The 19,017-nt window shown below is 44.7% G+C and overlaps 1 protein-coding gene across 4 annotated transcripts in view; it reads right to left on the reverse strand.

Annotated features, from left to right (window-relative positions):
• The window catches only part of SYT3 (synaptotagmin 3), a 630,220-nt gene that overhangs the window by 340,720 nt on the left and 270,483 nt on the right, over positions 1 to 19,017 (reverse strand). Inside the window, exon 1 of one of the 4 annotated variants that reach the window (XM_085616129.1) lies at positions 9,372 to 9,909. The exons of the other annotated variants lie outside the window; for them this stretch is intronic. The gene's annotated coding sequence lies outside the window, so the exon portion shown is untranslated. Of the gene's footprint in view, positions 1 to 9,371; positions 9,910 to 19,017 lie in introns of those variants that run through there. 4 annotated transcript variants of the gene reach the window in all.

Raw genomic sequence — 19,017 nt, forward strand, 5'->3', positions numbered from 1 at the left:
TAAATTCTGATTGACAGGTCTGCTGGGTTTACATATAGCACTCTGGGGGGCATGTGAATGACAGGGAACAGGACGCGAAGATAATTTTTCTGTTTCCAGTCCAGTGTGTGGTTGATGAAGGACCTGCTTTGTCCCACCAGATTGCTATCTCTAAGTTTTACATACAGCACTGGGGTGCACTTGAAATGAAGGGAAACTAGATGCCAAAACAATTCTTGTTTGTCTACTGTCTGATTGCTGAAAACCCTCACTTTTGGTTCTAATAAACTTCTGTCTCTGGGTTTTTGGGGGGTACAGTGACTGCTTCAAAGTGGATTTTGGTATTAGATGTGGTAGGCCACTAGGATTTCAATGCCACGCTCCCCAGACACACCCCCAGCTCAAGATGCGTATGGCCAAAGAACTTTGTCATCCTTCAAATGCCTGAAGTGGGACGGATTGGCCCAGGGAACTTCTACCCCACTGGCTAGGACATGCCCAGGATTCATTCCATCCCACTAGCTTGTGCCAGGCATAAATGTGGTATCCCCAGGCACCCACTTCAGATCACTCCTGGCCCTGAGGAAGAACAAAAGAGGGCTGGGTCTGCTTTCTATTACTTGAAAGGAGCCCTGAAGGATTGAACCTGCTATCTCTTGTACCCAGGACAAAGAAGTAGACCATAAGGGTCAGTAGGTTGACCTTCTGTTCAAGCTACAGGAATACAACAAGCTATAAAAGGCCCTTCCTGCAGCTGTCCTACTGACCAGTGGCTTGGTTTAAAAAGATAACTACTCTTGAAAAGCTAATATCCAGTTTTTCAATGCACTTATACAAAAGCATTCACAACATACCACTCCACCAGTCTTGAAACGGAAAACCCAAAGCAAAGGCATATAAATTCCAAATTAACTTTTATAATAAAAAAGTCTATATGTATATATACAAAATCACATTAAAAACAATAAAAACAATACCTCCAATAGTTCACACAGTGTTAAAAAACATCAAAGGGAGATACAATTTAAGACATATAAATTTATCATTTACAATGGTTAATTCGAAAGAATCAATTACAGTATTGACATCATTTGAACTTATACAAGCAACACTTTGTTCCTCGAATTTAACCCAAAAATGACAAGCGTCTACACGTTTCGGTGGTTCAAAAGCAGAATGAAGCCACCTTCTCCAGGACAATGAATTATCTAACCCTCTTTACGAACAACCCAGGAGATTCACCTATATTGTAAAGGTGAGGTAGATTATACGGCCTGTTCTTCGTTTTATACAGACGAATCAGCAGTACATACCTAGTTAAAAACATTCATGTGAATCCATAAGGGTTAAGTCAATCCTTATCCCACCTAACCAGGTGTGGACATTTTTAAATCAAAAGGGTCCCGCTAATCAGTCGGTCGTTCTATGTAAAGGTTTCTTTAAGAGTGTCCCCTGAACAATGCAAAAATGCACCCCCAGTCACAATGATGATTAGGATGGCATGAAAATCAGAATGAGAGACAATAGCTCCAAATAAAAGAGGTATGCTCTATGAGGGGAAGAAATAAATAACTATGGATAAGAATATGAAAGTAAATATAAACTTATCAATTCATGTATTAAATAGGTCTGAGATACAGTTTTATTATCATTCTGCACAGACAATTGTTTTGATATGAACAGGCACACATTGACTTTATCTGTTCCTAACCTACCGCAATTAGTTTAAGGGTCTAATCACATAGTCGTTCCCACTCTTGATCAGACGCACATTACAATCTAGGAGACTCTCAATCATCTCCAGCGCTTTCCTAGACTGGTCATAAGGCAATTAACAAGCTCTACAACGTTAAAGCTAATCTCAACCTACCTTCCAGAATACTGTACAATGCTTGGTCCAAAACAGACCTACCCAAATTAGTTTCAGTTTTACACAAAACCGCCATATGACACATGAGGACATAAACATTACATCTGACATTTTAACAACTGGAGTAAATCAGCTTTAGACAGCATCTTCCCTCTGAATGTCCAGAATTCCGAAAGAATATCCCCATCAGCTCACTGGTACACAGAAGAACTTTAATTGGTGAAAAGACAATGCAAGAAAATTTGAAAGACACTGACACCACAAACACAACCCGGCTGATGAATTACTCTATAAGTGTGAATTGCACACATATAAAACAAGCATTGGCATAGCCAATAGGTCTCGCCTTTGGGACCTTATAAGTGTTTAGCCATGCAACAGTTGCGTAACTAAATACTTATAAGGTCCCAAAAGCGAGACCTATTGGCTATGCAAAGCGGCCGTGGGGCCGCGAAAGTGAAAGTGATCGCGATCCGATCGCGATCAAACATCAAAGCGGCCGAAAGTGAAAGTAATCGTGGTAAAACGAGGCGCGCGCGCCCGCGCACATGCACTGTAGCTCTAGGCTGGCCTGGTAGCACTTCTTGGAGCCCTCTCAATAAGTCTCGCCAGACCAGCGCATGCGCTGGTTCAGGCGAGACCTAAAAATGAGTACACAATGTCCGTGGCAATTATTATCATTAACGCACTTCATCTACCAATAGTCCAGTCAAAGAATGTTTTGTGATTTATAATTCCATAGCATGGTAAGTGCTGCCTCAGTGGTCCTCTCACAGCAGCTATGTTTGAATTGTCCGACCTCTTTAAGAATAAGATCATCCAGCTTTTGAGCTCATTCTAAACAGATTATCGCATTTCTCAGTCTGTGCATCTCCCATCCCTCCCTTCTCTTCATGGTCGGACTTCAATCATGTGAGTCAGGATGCTACTTTGTCCAACCATAGTCACATCTTCTCTGGCTCTTCATGCCCAGTTAAGATTGCGGTGGCTGTTGCTTCTTTCATTTCCCCAATATTGACCTCCGTCTGCATTGCCTTTCTTGGTTGCTGGCAGGCTTTTGGAAATCAGCTTTTATGACCCCCCAACTGAGAAACCCCACTCTTGATCCAGCTGCATTTTCCAACCACCGCACTATATCCCTTCTCCCTTTGACTGCTTAAATATATGGATGCTGTGTTCACCTGCCTCTGCTGAAATATATTGAAGACAATTTTTCTTCAAAAAAGTTATCAGTCTGGTTGTTGTCCCAATGTGGGCACCACAATCATTTTAGTAGCTGCCACTAAGATTACACTTGACATTGGGGGCTCGGCTGCCCTAATCTTCCTCGATCCATTGGCAGCTTTTGACACCATGGCATCCTACTGGGTGGACTTGCTGAAGCTGGCTTACAGGGCACTGTACTTGGTAAGTCTGGACTTTGTATGCAGGGGCACCCCCAAACAGTCTCTTTGGCTCAATATCACTCTACTTTTAAAAATGGGCACTGCAGGTCCCCACCGGTCTCATCATCGGGGCCCCGCCCATGCATCTTGGTGTGCTGAGGTCATTTCATTCCGTGTCTTCCAGTTCTATGCCTGTGCAGAGGACACTCAAATCATCGTAACATGGTGAAGAAGAACACAACTTCACTGGGCCATTGCAAAGCTGCCTTTGCTTATCGGCAGACTGCGTGAAGTCCAACTTTCTTATGCCTCACAGATAAGACAGAGGTCTTGTTTTTTGTAATTCCTCCATCTGGACTGCAATCTGCTGGACTGCATCTTTTGGGTGCCTGCCTGCCACACTCTTTTAAAGCACACAACTTTGGGGTGGATTTTGACTCTAAACTTTCTTTCACAGCTGGCATGAATAAACTAGCTACTATGTGCCTCTTTGTGATAAAGATCATGAGAAAAACATTTCCCTCACTGCCTTCTAAGAATGAAACGGCGCACCTCATCTTGGGTCTCAGAAGGAATGCTAGTGTTTCCTCTCATCTTTCTTCAATTCTCTGCCTCCCTATGCGAAAGAAAGTATTGTATCTTTAAACCTCAAACATAATCGAGAGCAACAATACAAAGAACACATGAGCAAAGTCAACGCGACACACAGATGAAAATGAAACAAAGAGGTCCATCTGTTGATTCTTTGAATCTTTATTCAATTTCTTCTGCACCAGTTACAGTTGTGCGCAGCCAATGCGCTTTGTCCAGTTAAAGGCTTCCTCTGGGCAAGGATCCTGTGTAGAATCTGTGATTCATGCACCAATGTCCTGCACATATTCTCGAGGCAAGACTCAGATAGTGAAGTGTGTCCGTTGTTTGTACACATGAGATCTCGATGAACGAGTGCAAGAAAACACTTTATGCGGGCTGTTGGACTACTGAGTGCCGCACATGGCCCAGGATGAATAGATGTCATGATTGACCTGGGTGCGGCATTGAGATCTGATTTGTGCAAACAACGGACACACTTCACTATTTGAGAGTTGTCTCAAAAATATGAGCATGAATCACGACGCCGTATTTGAGCTTTTAGTATGTGTCAGATTATAACAGAATCTTTGCCCTAAGGAAGCCTTTAACTGGGTGAAAAGTATTTACTGGGCACAACTGTAACTGATGCAGAAGAAATCAAAGAATCTACAGAAGGGCCTCTTTGTTTCATTTTCATCTAATCAGGAGCGGCCCGTGCAGGTGAGAGCGGTGATCGGATTGGGGGGGGGGGGGGGGGAGGGGATTCCACAATGCCGAGGGGAAATTAAATAAATAAATAATTTTCCCTTGTTGTCGTCTGTCGAACCCCCCCACCCCGCTCCACCGCTCTTACCTGCACGAACCGCGCCTGTGTCTAATATGTGTTGCATTGACTTTTCTCATGCCTGTTTTGTATTGTTGCCTCCCAACTATGTTCCAGTATCATCAATTAATAGCAAATTTGGCAACAGGCCGTTAGAGCTTTCTAAAATATTAACAACATCAACATGTCTGGTAGTGCGGCAAATGTGTCCTCTGGTTGCCAATACTTGTTCATTATCTTTAAAGCTCTGTGCTTCTGTTATAAAACCAAGGATAGTTCTGTGCCTTACACTTACATGACATTCACTTTTTCTTCCTATTTGTCCACTCCTCTTTTATGCTCCAATATGTTACACCTGGTGAACATTCCTAAATTCAGGAATCTGCGCTCAGCGGCTGGGACTTTTCTGTATAACTGCACAGGTTTGAAAAGTCCTTCTGTTAGCCATTGTCACTGAAGCACATTTCTTGTAAGTTTGCTAATTCCTAAAAACACAGCTGTTCTTTTTACAAGTCCTGTACCTTCATCCCTCTAAGGCTTCATCCCTCTAACACCTGGACATGCAATGAGTAATTGTGTGCATCCAAAATATCATTCAAATCAAACTAATGACATGTTAAATGACATCACTGGTGGTATCTTTTTGGTGACATCACTGATCACATCCTCCAGTGGTTATGAGAGTGAGCTTTATATGGGGCACTCTAGAACACCACCTACACTCCAAATCCACTCTCCTCAAAAGTCTGTGTTACTAGCAGCCTTTTGTCAGTTGCTGCTTCTAGTCATTCAGGTTGTCTTGGATGGTATTTTACCAATTGAAAACTGTAATACTGTTCCTGGAACGGTAAAAAGCTTTTGTCAATTTTCTGCTCAGCATGGAAGGCACTTGCTAATCCTAGGCTTGAAGACTCTGCTGTGAAAACGGCAAGAGGTTTTCTAGCTCGGTGTAGATGGCACTGCGCTAATCCTATTCTTAAAAAATCTGTTAGAAAAACAGCCATTTTATGTGAGCAGAATAGGAGTGTCAGTGGTGTTGTAGAGAGTTCCATATAAAGAAACTGTTCTCAGCCGGAAACTTTAGAACTCCCCAGGGTTCCCTCTTTTCTTTTGCATAGTTTAGGTGGCACTCTAAGCTGAAAGGGCATTGTTTTTAGAAAATAAAAAAGAACTTTAGGGTGTTACCCCAATAAAGATTTAAACATTGAATATAATATTTTTTTAAACACACCACCACATATATTTAAAATAAGTATTTAAATTGTACATGCGATATAATAACTGATGACCCTGATGTAATGTCTCCTGGTGTAGTGACTACCGATGTAGTGGTCACAATGAAGTGACTCCCAATGTAGTAACATACACCCCCAGGATTTATAAAGGTGCTTGATCGTTAGGTACACTCTGTGAAAAGGAGAGTGCCCGGCCCTATAAAAATATTCAGTGATAGTGTATGAATGTATGGCGTCAACCTACCTATAGCGCAACAGGGCACAAAACAACGGTGGAGCCCTGGATTACAATTCATGATGTTCAGGGGTGATGAATGCTATTCTGTGGTTTTCTCGGAAGAGGATGGGGCCGCTCCTTTCAGAATTGCAGGATAGTTGGTCCAGTTCTAATTGTGATGGGACGTTTGGTTCAGTCCCTGTGAGTATAGATGGAGAAGGCTTGTCATGCATGAGCTGCCTGCGCATGAAGTTGCTCCGTTGTGCCTGAGCTGGCTGTGAACGTAGATGCTCTCATGCACAATCTGGGTATGAAGTTGGCTCCTCTGTCATGCATGAGCCGTCTTTGAAGGCCGCTTTGCTGTGGTTCCCAAGATATCTATGAAGTTTCCTTTTGTTTTATGCACGAGCTGTCAGTGCAATCATTGTACTCTCATGCACGAGCTGCTGTTGGTGAAATGACTGAGTAGGCCTGGGCAGAGTTCGCAGAGTTCCACTATGCAGAACTCTGCTAAGTGATATACAGAAGAAATCTCCCACACGACCTACAATACTTTCACTACGGCTTGAAAAAGCTCTTATGGGCTTCCCTTTCTATATAGATCAAAACATGCTACAGTATTTCTTATTTACATTTTATTCAAAATATATTTTTTTTATAATATAATATAATAGTTTTACTTCATGATGAACTTTTTTTAATACAATTTTAAACATTTTTTTTAGTGAGAAAATACATAATTATTAAAACATGACAGACATAAGAGCAGTACTCCTCATTATTTGAAATACAATGCATGTTAGTGAACTTTTAAGAACGTAGAAAAACTTTTCATATCCCCATCAAGAGAAAAAAAGGAATTGTCAAATCACACCACACCTCTCATTCCATATCATCCTCACCAGAACTAGACACACATGAACACATTCAAACCTTCATTCACTTCCCAGCTTAAATGGACGTGCTAATAAAACACATGGCACATGCAAAATGGCCGCGTGATAGTGACATATCTTAGCTGTAACCTCGCAATAAGCACCGTGATTAGGAACCCGCAGTACCATTTGAACACACAGTAGAGTTTCACAAGATAACAACAGTTTGATTGGCTGAGTCCAGAGCCTGTTCTAAATATATAATCCTTGTCATGTTCGAAGAGTTGATCTAAAGAGATCCCGACATTAAAGCTCTTCGGCTGAGCCCTACAGTATTGAGACAGAAATAATATTGTCTCGCATTCAAAACCAAATACCGCGTGTTGAATGAAGCAACAACACTAGGACACTATCCCTGGTTTACCCGTGAAAAACAAATTGTAGGAAAGGAGAATATCCAGATTTACCGTACAGGATTTCCACATCGCACCTCTGCCATTAAGTATGAGACCATAAATTGGATGGCCCTGAGGAAGGTGGATGGTAAACAATTTAATCCACCGAAACGTACGTTGGCTCGATGTATTCCCGGCTGGTGGCAACACCATGGATAGCTGAAAAGGATTCCTACCATGTGTTTTATTAGCACGTCCATTTAAGCTGGGAAGTGAATGAAGGTTTGAATGTGTTCATGTGTGTCTGGTTCTGGTGAGGATGATATGGAATGAGAGGTGTGGTGTGATTTGACAATTCCTTTTTTTCTCTTGATGGGGATATGAAAAGTTTTTTCTACGTTATTGAAAGTTCACTTACATGCATTGTATTTTAAATAATGAGGAGTACTGCTCTTATGTCTGTCATGTTTTAATAATATATGTATTTTCTCACTAACAAAAGATGTTTAAAATTGTATAAAAAAAGTTAATCATGAAGTAAAAATATAATGCCTTTATTACAAAAACAAAACATATTTTGAATAAAATGTAAATAAGAAATACTGTAGCATGTTTTGATCTATATAGAAAGGGAAGCCCATAAGAGCTTTTTCAAGTTGTAGTGAAAGTATTGTAGGTCGTGTGGGAGATTTCTTCTGTATATCATTGTTGTTTTACCCCTTCCTCCCAGACCTCTAAAGTATCCATAGGGGGTACCTCTCCATAGTAGAACTCTGCGAAGTGACCATAAAACTCTGGTGCGCTATGCGGAGTTCTGATAGCAGCGGAGTGCATTAGGTTCGCCATTCATGCTGATTTTTAGTGGCGGGTGTTTGTCCCGCGCTAGAAAATCTGAACGACCTGCACCATGCGCGCGGCAAGAGGGTGCTGCTTCTTTCTCCCATTCGAGTAGATGTTGAACTCGAGCGACAGCTTCCTCAACCCGAACGGAAGGTTTCTCAAGAGCAGTAGCAGCCATCCGCGACCACCCACGTTGAGAAATCTTGCCGGGAGGTGGTCTGGAGTAAGATTTTCAGCGCTCGCCAACTTAACATTGGCGAGTGCAAGCAAGGGAAAAAAATCCGCTCTGTTAGGCGGTGTCAGGTTGAGGTGTTTTCTCTTTTATTTGTAGCATCAGTTAGGAGCACATGGCAGACCCAACTTGAGGCTTTTGTTCTCCTTTCTCCAATGAAAACTATTTTTTCATAATTTAGTTTTAATGAGAAATTGGGAGACTAAAAGCGCACTGATGTAATCACACTTTTAACTGTTTTTAAATAAATGGAAATTTGTACTTGTATTAATATTATACTATGGATTTGTATCAGATATCATGTGCTTTTATGGTCTATTTTTATTTGACCGAATAAAGAGAATTTTAATTTGAACTCCGCTCTGGAGAGTTTTTCAGAATTCCGCGCTACTCGGGGGGAATACTCCGTGAGTGGGGCGGAATTTCACACCCACCCAAGAAATGTGCTCCCTTACCAAGCAAAACTGTCTATGACGATAGCTGCCCTGTTGTGTATGAGCCATCTCTAAAGGCACCTGCCCTGTCCTGCAGAAGCTATCTGTGAAGATGAGCTGCCTGTGAAGGTACCTGCCCTGCCCACTCGTGCACAAGCTGCCTGTGAAGGTACCTGCCCTCTCGTGAACTTGCTGCCTGTGAAGGTACCCATCCTGTCGTGCACGAGCTGCTTCTGAAGGTACCCATCCTGTCATGCACGAGCTGCTTGTACCTACCCTGCCGTGCACGAGCCGCCTGTCAAGGTACCCGTCCCACCCTGTCGTGCACGAGCTTCCTGTGGCACCCATCCTGTCGTGCTCGAGCTGCCTGTACCTACCCTGCCGTGCACGAGCCACCTGTGAAGGTACCCATCCTGCCGTGCACGAGCTTCCTGTGAAGGTATCCACCATCCTGTTGGCACGAGCTTCCTTTGACGCTACCCATCCTGCCGTGCCCCAGCTCCCTGTACCTACCCTGTCGTGCAGGGGCCGGCTGTGAAGTTCTCTCCCCTTTCACGAACGAGCGCCCATCTGTCGCTCCTGGCGGAGGCAGCGCCCAGGCTCCCGTGGGCCGCACAGCACACACCTGTCTCCGGCGGCTGGGATTGACAGCACAGGCAGGTCTGCAGGAAGTGCCCTCGGAGAGCTGCTATTGTGGGATCCCCCTCGCCGTGTGCAGCTGCAGCCTGCCATTCCCCATCAGTCTCCCGCGAGAGTGAGCTGCGCCGTCGCCTGACTCACGCTCCATCAGTCGCTGTGTGCTGGCTGCCAGGAGCGTGCTGTCGCTGCCTGCCCCGGTCCCAGGCCACAGCACGGCTCCCCTCCTCTGCACAGGTCGCTCACCCTGCCAAGTGACTCACTCCCGTCCCCGTACATCACATCCTCGGCTCCTGGCACTGCCCAGTGTGCCCAGCTCTGAGGCCACCGCGCGCGCTATTTGTGTGCAATCAGCACTCCTTGTTGGCTGGCGGCTCGGCTTCCGCTCAGGAGGCGCTGCCCGCAGCGGCACTGAGCGAGGTACGTGCAGCTCGCAGAGGCATTTGCATTTCACGGGGCCTTCTCCAGCCGGCCCGTGTGTCTGGAGGGCCTTTCACAGAGGATCTGAATCATCCATAATCAATGCGCTTCCTCTTCAGAAGGCTCCAATGTGAGCTGAATGTAAGAGGGCAGCAGATGCCAGGCCCGAGAGCCCCGCATCACTCACGCTCCGGAGGACCGAAGCGAGGCCGAAGCAGGCTGTGCAGGAAACGCTGAGCGCCATCCTTCCGCCTTGGCACGCATCACTGCCTGTCCTAAGACCACTGGCACACGTGTCAATTCATCAGAAATGCCTAGCGCCCCTCAATGCCAAGGTGCCCCTTAGTATGTGTGGACATTTACAGCCAGTGCGGCACGTTTATCGTTCAGCATATTGCATTCTGGGGCTTGTAGTTTCACTTTTAACTTTGAACGTATGGTTCAAGATCTTTAGCAAGCAACGTTCTGTTAGCGTTAAAGCCTGGACTGGCGGAAACTGTCACAGATGATAAATAAGTCTGGCTATCCAATCAGCGTAGCAAACACATTTAATAAGCAAGCCAGTGCTTTTAATAGGCTTGTGCTGTCTGGCACTGAGTGCCTGCATGCTTCAGTTTGAAAGGAGAGTACCTGCACTTCTGAGCAGCGCTGCCATACATTTGATGGGGGAGTACCGGCACTTCTCAGGAGCAAACAGGTCCTCTGGATAGTGAGTACCTGGATTTCTCTATTTGCCTTTAAAGTTCCGCAGCAAGTGATATTTCTCAACAGAACAGTCCAGTCTGGTGGGCAACGTGCAACTGTTCAACCCCCCAGGCTGGCCCGCCCTTCCCAGCCTGCAACATCTTCAAAACCGGTGTATAATTTACAAAGCCAGCACCCCTGCTTATCTTTAAGATCAGCCCACCATCTCTGGTGGTTCTCAACATGCCCGCAGCCAGGACACCATAAGACTTCAGACTAAGAATTGTAATAATTTAAAAACAAGACAGCCGTCCTTTTCAATCTATACAACCTGGATCTGGAGCAACATTCCCTTATCCGTACCCCAACGCTGCTCCAATTTAGGAAAGAGTTGAGAACTAACTTTTTCAAAGTACTCACCATTACATGCATTAACCGTCCATAGCCCATCTTCCTCTCCTATTATACATTTACTTTATGCTTTTCTTTGGCTATGTACAGCGCTCTACTGCCTATTGGCTAGGTTTGCACCATAAAAATACCATATACATAGCAGAGATCGTACTACAATGATGAAATACAGAGCACGTTTTTTCACGTTCTAATCCTTTTAAAGATGTTCTTACACTCAAAATACACCCTGAGCACCAACATCCCCCCATGGAAACGGTAGGGATGATCGGCGTCACTCACCTCTCTCACACTTTGCCTACGAGGTCTAGCTGTGTTTTTACCTTCTGGCTACTCCTTTGATCTCAAACTAACAGAATCAGAGGAGTTTTAACCAGAGAAGCTGAAGCCGAATAGGCTTTGCACTCCAAAGAAAGGAAACTTGGTATGCTCATCAAAACTCAAACCTGAGATATTTCAAGAGTGTAAGAAATTGGAGTTATTAATTGCAAAGGATGTGAGTCCTTCACAAGTAATAAGTCCCCAATTTTCCTTCGCTGGGAGCCAAATCCCCATTGTAGCACTCGACTCTCAGGGTAGCAAATCCGAGTGGTCTCTGGAAAGATGGTGCGGGCTAATAACTCCTTCTCACTGGTACACAACAATCATCATCAATAAATTATGGTTCAGCTAGTGCTTTTTCATTTAAATAAGGACTTTTATTACACACACACACACTACTAAATATTACAATATTATAGGTACATTCAGGTAGACGGGCATGCCTTTGGTGGCACAGTCGTATTAGGCTACACCTTTCCTGTGGCTTGAACCCTATAACCCCAATACCCCCACCCATACCGGATGCAATATCACAATATAAGGCAATGTCATTATCAATAGGGCTGGGCTATAGACTTTGTTAGTGGGTCTCCACACCAGTAAAAGCCGCAACATTTTATATTTCATCATTGAAACACTCCTGAAATCAAAGGGTCCAGTAGCAATATGTACTACATGTTATAACCTACAATTGAAATCAACGGGTGTAGTACTAACGTTAAATATACTGTAAAATCTTGCATTGTCAACCATTATCACTGCCAATAAAGTATACATATAATAAATACCATGTGCCCTAGAGTCTTTCTTTGTTTTCACTTTATAATGCTGCTTCTGCAGCTTTAAGACTAACCGACTGTGATCCCCACACTCCAGTGAGCACAGAGTTCCAGCTCCAGGAGTGCGTGCAAGTCTCTCCCAGGATCATGCCTATCACCCCCTGGAAGACTTAGAGGGAATTTTTGGAGAAGGCTTCTGGGGACTGCTATACTCCCTGCAGCCTCCAAAAGTATTTATTAGTTACTTTGGTGTGCCCCTGCTCATCCCAGGGGCACCACGAGTACAGATGTATGCTAATTAGGCCCAAGCACAGTCTTTTGGGGCGATCCAGGGCCCAGGGCTGAATATTATATTAGTAGCTTCCCACTTACCCAAGTCGGGAAGCTGCAACACTTTTTCGTTGTTGCTGTGGCCCCGCATGTTTCTTGTCTATTTTAATTTGGTATGGCCAGTCTCAACTGAGGCACCATGATCTATGAGGATTGTTGGGTTCCGCAGGGCAGTGGGGCAGCCTCGAGGCCCTTGTGGACCCAGCCACCTCCCTTGCACCCGGCTTTCCTCAGACAGTGCAGGAGCTGGAAACATTCTCTTTTTCTCCTTTGCAGCGTGAACCAGCAGTGTCTCTTCATTTAATGCCCGCAGATGGGAGCAACTCTGTTTTCTCCTGCCCGCCGCCAGTGGAACCAGCCCACAGTCTATTACCCTATCTGTACAGCAGCCGCCTGATTTTAAAAGAGTTGCACTGACAGGTAGCACTCTCAGTCCATTACCAGCAATTATCGTCAGTGATACTCAGTTGGTGAGACTCACTCACTGCAAAAGTCCGAAACGCGGGTGGTTATAAAACATCAAGGGGGGGAATTAAATGAGCAGAACTCATTTGCTACAGAGAGCCTTTACCAAAGACAGGCTCAATAAGGGAGACTTTTGGAGAATCACATAGAAAGCCTCAGGGAGGCTAAAGCAAAGGGGCACATAGAACTTAATAAAAGAGATTTGGGGAGTCAAGCTAATTTCGACTAAGCCTGGGCAAAGCACTACGCTACGCAAGCGTAGTTTGCAAGGTTTGCGTTAATTTGCACTACGCGAATTGCACGTAGCACAGTGCAAACATGCATAGCGTAGCGTAGTGCAGCAGTCATTTTTTGCTTGCTCGCGTTCCTCAACGTCAAGTTGGCGACCGCAAGCAAGCAAAATGACAACCCGGCGAGTCTTTTCCCTCATTCGCGATCAGCAACATCAAGTTGCCGATCGCGAGCGTGGAAAATAAACCTCCCGGCGAGATTCTCAATGCGGGGAGGTCAGGTTTCTCATTGCGAGTGGTCGCGTATGCTCGTGACCGCTCGCGATGAGAAACTACCAGTTCGTGTTGAGAAAGCTGCCGCTCGAGTAAAAACCTACTCGAGCGGCAGAAAACTACAGCTCGCACTGTGCAAGATGCCGTTTTCAATGATTGCACAGTGCCGGATGCTTGTCCGCACTGTGCAATCATTGAAAACGGCATCTTGCATAGTGCGAACAGGGTACTACGCAGTTCGCGAAGTGCTACGTGTAGCTCGCGTAGTGCGAAGTGCACTTTGCGTAGCTACGCGTAGCGCTACTTCGCGAACTACGCCCAGGGTTAATTTAGACACAACTATATAAATATGATGGTGACTTAAGTAAGGTAACTCAGAGACCCGTAGCAGGGACCCAAGAAACTAGGGGGCATAAACAGACAGAATCAAAGACTTATGTGAATCAATTAGAGCTCTCCAGGTGTTGCAGTTATACCCCATGATGCTGCCTGCAACCTAGGTTATTGGACTTTTGAATACTGCTAATAACTTATTATAAATTCAGGTGAACTTCTGTTGATATCCACCGAAACTACTCTGATTTCGCAGTTGGGAATTTACACTGATGAGAACGATCATGTTTACACACTCACTTAACAACTAGACATTTGACCACTGCAGAAACTTACCACATTTCAACTTGAACCAGCTTTAGTAGTAGGTTTACCAGTCTATTTTTATAATCTGCAAATTTTAGTTTAACTGTGATGAGAAAAATGTTCTAGTTATTTAGGGGTCTCCAGAGGCTGCAGCTGCGACTAAATTACATTGCTAATTGTTTGGGTAATGCTATGAAATATTTGATTTAACAAAAATAAAGAAAGGTCCAGGTAAATACAGGAATATAGGGTTGAAAGTAGGGCAGTCACATGTGCTCTTAACAAGAACCAAAAGCAGAATTCACTAATTGTCCTTCTTGCTCTGAATTTTCACAGCAATGAGGGGGGGAGAGAAAAGGCCAAGGGGTTGTGGGGTGACTCAGCACAGTGAGGAGTTCGGCTTAGCTCAAACTGTGCAATTAACTAAATTATTTCCTTCACACTGATGAGTTAACTAGAAATAAAATAATGCAGGAGAGGCTGCGTTTATTTGCGGTGAGTAATTACAAATTGTAGACATGCCTCTCTCTACACCCCCCTCTCGCTCTCTCTGCTTTTTCCTCTCCACCCCTCCCTCGCTTCCTCCCTACTTAACAGCAAACTGTGCAATTAACTAAATTGTTTCACATTGATACAGCACCAAGAGATAAAATAAATGCAGTGGGGAGGAGAGATCTGTGGAGAATAATTTCAAAATGCTCGCTCTCTCTCTCTCTCTCTCTCTCTCTCTCTCTCTCTCTCTCTCTGTCTCTCTGTCTCTCTCTCTCTCTCTGTCTGTCTCTCTCTGTCTCTCTCTCTCTCTCTCTGTCTCTCTCTCTCTCTCTCTCTCTTTCCCTCTCGATTTTTGCCCCTCTCCCTCCACTTCCCATGAGATTGTGCGATTAACACCATGGTGTCATTGACATTGGGGCACCAACCATATATAGAATATATGCTGTTGGTAGGTGATATTGTATTCATTTGGGGTGAATAATCACAGTATGAGGATTTGCTTCTCTTTCTACCTCTCTCTCTTTCTCTCCACTCTTCCTGCCACTCTCTCTCTCTTTCTATTTCCCTCTCCTTTCTCAGTCTTCTGCCTCCCTACTTACTGTGAAACTATGCAATTAAATACATGGTTTCGTTGGCATTGGTGCACCAACTAGATATAAAATATATACAGTTTGGAGAAGTGACTGCATTCATCCGACTTGAAAAGGCTGGCGGAAAGGCTTTATGGGGCCCCTAGCAGGGCCCCTCTCCCCCATGGCCCTTCGCTATGGGCCCTAAGGGCCACCTGTAGTGCCCGCCTAATCATCCCTGCATCTTGTGGCAGGCACCGCGTGGTGCCTGCCACAGGGTGCAGGGATTTTTGTAAACATAGCTCTTTGCATTGGGGCTTGTGCTGTGGCCCTTTTCCGGGCCGCAGCACAAGCCTCAATGCAAAGAAGCATGTTTCTGACCACCTCCATGGCGGTTAGATGGGACCACCGACTGCCTGTCGTTTGGTCCCATTCCCGCAACAATGGTGGTCGGATGCTCCTCCTACCATCCTCGTAATTGGCTCGTGATGTTGTGCTCTCTAAACGCTTCTTTCATTTTACTCAGGTGCCATAAGCAACTGTTTGTAAGGATAAAAAAAATTATATACTCCAGTGAAAGTAAAAACACAAATGTCCCCGTAATATCGAGATGGGAATCTCAATAGCATGAAATCTTTTGATCGAGGCCGAATTGTCAAAAAGCAAGTAGAGATTTTCTATACCTACTTCTACACAGCCGCGGTCGGTAGTGGGAGTAACTGCAGGGCGGTGACGTGGGGAGGGGGAGGGGCAGGGTAGGGGGTTTACAGGTAAATTAACATATAAATTAATAAAACGAATTTCGTTGCGTGCACTGCATCGCATTTGGGGATGCAGTGCGCGCAACAAAATTCATTTTATTAATTTATATGTTAACTTACCTGTAAACCTCCGTAATCTGTAGTTTACTACCCCCCACCCTGCCCCTCCCCCTCCAAACATCACCGCCCTGCAGTTACTCCTACTACCGACTGCGGCTGCTTCTACACATTTGGACCTTGAAAATATATATATATGTATATCTTTTCGATAGGGTGACCAGAATTTTAAAGCCAAAAACCGGGACATTTCACAAAATTGAAGAAGGACTAACGTTTTCCTTCAAGCCAGCGCACAGAATGAGAGCGCTCCTCAGCAGAGAATTGCAGAACAGGCAGTAAGAACATACATAAAATGCAATTTTCAAACCCAGTAGCTTGCCTGTCAATTAAATTGCTTTCTTGAAACAACTGCTAACTATCCCTGCTTTGTAAAGTATAAAAAGCACCTCCCACTGTTTTCAGTCGACGCTCTCTAAAAACCAGGACAGAAGCTAAATTTCCTGAAATCTGCCAGGACAGCAGGTGAAAAACCGGGACCGTCCGGGCAAATCTTGGACGCCTGGTCACCCTACTTTTCGATGCATAAATATGGAGCTTAGAATAGTAAAACTATACTCACTTTATCAGCACTTACATTTCGATATTTTTCCAAGATAATCTGATATCATGATGTTCCTATGCTTATACTGCATAGTACAATTGTGAAAACATGTCATCTGATGCTCCCTCATGGTTTGTTCACGTAAACTGCCTCATTATTATTGTAGATGGCAAGCTTTTTTGCACTAAATGATCTATAAATAAATGATGCTGAGAGAGGGTGGGGCCTAGGGCTTATTGTCTCGATTACCCCTTTCCCTGGAATGGCTGTCTTTCTTCATTATCAGTCAGAGAAAGTTATTCTTGCAAAGCAAATCTTCACACTCCCCTGCACCATATTGGCTCTTGGTGATTGTGTGGCCAGATTTGAATGATCTGGCTCTCACAAGCCAGTGTCAAAGCCCACAAACCCTGGCCTCAAGAGAGTGGTTGTTCCAGCTCCTTGCAGAAACACAGTTATGCATCAATAACAGTCAGTGTACACTTTAATGAAGTCTCATTCATTCCTACATCACTCACCTCATACATGTCAGTGGAGCCTATTTCATTCGTCCACCACTGACCTCATACACTCCAAGACAGTCTCATGGATTATCCTACAGCACTGACCCCATATACTTGAATGGAGCATCAATCACTCCTCTATCACTGACCCCGTACACTTCAGGGGAAGCTTATTTATTCTTGCAGGACTTACCTCATACAGATCAATGGAGACTCATTCATTCCCCATCACTGACACCACACACTTCACTGATCTCACACACATTAATGCAGTCTCTTTCAATTCTTCATTTCCGTCCCTATGCACTTTCCATTCACAGTCTCAGAATCTCACTTAGCTTTAAGTGATTGATCTCACATGCAATTTTATTTGTTTTTTGTTTAATAATGGATTTATTTATACATACATTTATGCAATTTTGTATAATACAGTCATCGCCCGAGAGCTTTAGAGTGCTTTGCAGCGAGGGGACAAAGTTAGCAGAAAAAGTGAAGGTTCAGTAAAGTAACATAGGTTGTTTGCAAATATTGAATACAGGAAAAAAGCAATAATGTGGAGGGAGATGAAAAAAATTTAATATAAACAATTAAAAGGAAAAACATGCAGATCAATAAACAAGGGAAAATGCTACCAATGGGAGCTTAAAATATATGAATACAGCCAAGAGAAATCGGGGACCTTGGGTTATCATGGGTGAAGAGAAAAGACAATGGAAAAAAAGGTGAGCCAAAAAAGATGAGACTAGAAGGTTGAAAGATGGAGAAAAATAGACAGAAAACTGAATCATGAAAGTAAGGTATCTATCATCAAATTGTTGAAAATTGGGGCTGGAATATGAGTATATTTGCTAAATAAGAATGTCAAATGTTGCCTAAGAGTTGGTGGTGTGTAAAACTGGAGTAGTTCCAGATTCACGTTGCTCTACCAGCAAAGGGGTTAGGCCATCATATGTTCCTGTTTGCGCAGACGCCGGCGCTTGCGCATTTCTTGCGAGAAATGCGCATGAGCGGGCGTCCGCGCATGCGCATTTGTGAAAAGTAGTTGCCGTCAACGTTGCCGTCAACGAGGAAGAGGGAACCCCGGGACGCCACACTGCAGGTAAGGCATTTTATCTTATTTTTTATCATAGTTTAACTTATTGTAAAAGGAGGGCGGGCGGGAGGACGGCGGCGCGTAGTGGGGTTACGCGGAGCGCGCAAGTATGTGTAGATTTGGCCACACTACGTGATGCTCCACGTAGCCCCACTACGCCCACTACGCCCAGGGTTACTGCGAACCCTGCGGCATAGCACCGCAGACTTATGTCTGTACCGACTACTGCCTTCGATCTACACTGCGGACAGCAGGGCTCACAACTCAGATGCAGTGGCGATTGCAGATGTTGCAGTCCAGTTTGCAAGACACGTTGTTCCCAGTGTGGCCCGCCCATTCATCATCGCAGGGTGCGCACACGCTATGTGCTTCAGGTGCTACTAACTCACTGCACCATAAGTCATCGCCACGTGGCGTCATCAAGGCAGAATTCATTAGACAAAACACATTGCTCCCAGTGTGGTCCGCCGGGACCACGTATCATCGCAGGGTGCGCACACGCTGAGTACTCCAGGTGCCACTAACTGTGCAGCTCAACTCAACGCCACGTGGCTGTGCGCCCATCCTGACCGCTGCCTCCGCCCTACACTGGGGTTACACGGTTCACAATTCAAGATTAGTAGCGACGCAAATTGTGTAAGAGACTATAATGGGTTAAGAAGACCAAATGCTCCCAATCTGTGCAGCTCAAGTCAACGTCACCTGCCTGTGGGCCTCTGCTGACTGCTGCCTCCGGCTTAAACTGTGGAAGACCGGCGACACGTGCTGCCAACTAACCCTGTTCAACACAAGCCGATCCCACATGTGTAACTGTATCCTGAGTCCTGAATAGCAGCGACCATAGCACCAGACTACCTTCGATCAGTGAGGGATATTTCCATATGGAAGGCCG

This window comes from Triturus cristatus, chromosome 7 (genome assembly GCF_964204655.1).
Source record: "Triturus cristatus chromosome 7, aTriCri1.1, whole genome shotgun sequence".
NCBI classification, from domain to species: domain Eukaryota; kingdom Metazoa; phylum Chordata; class Amphibia; order Caudata; family Salamandridae; genus Triturus; species Triturus cristatus.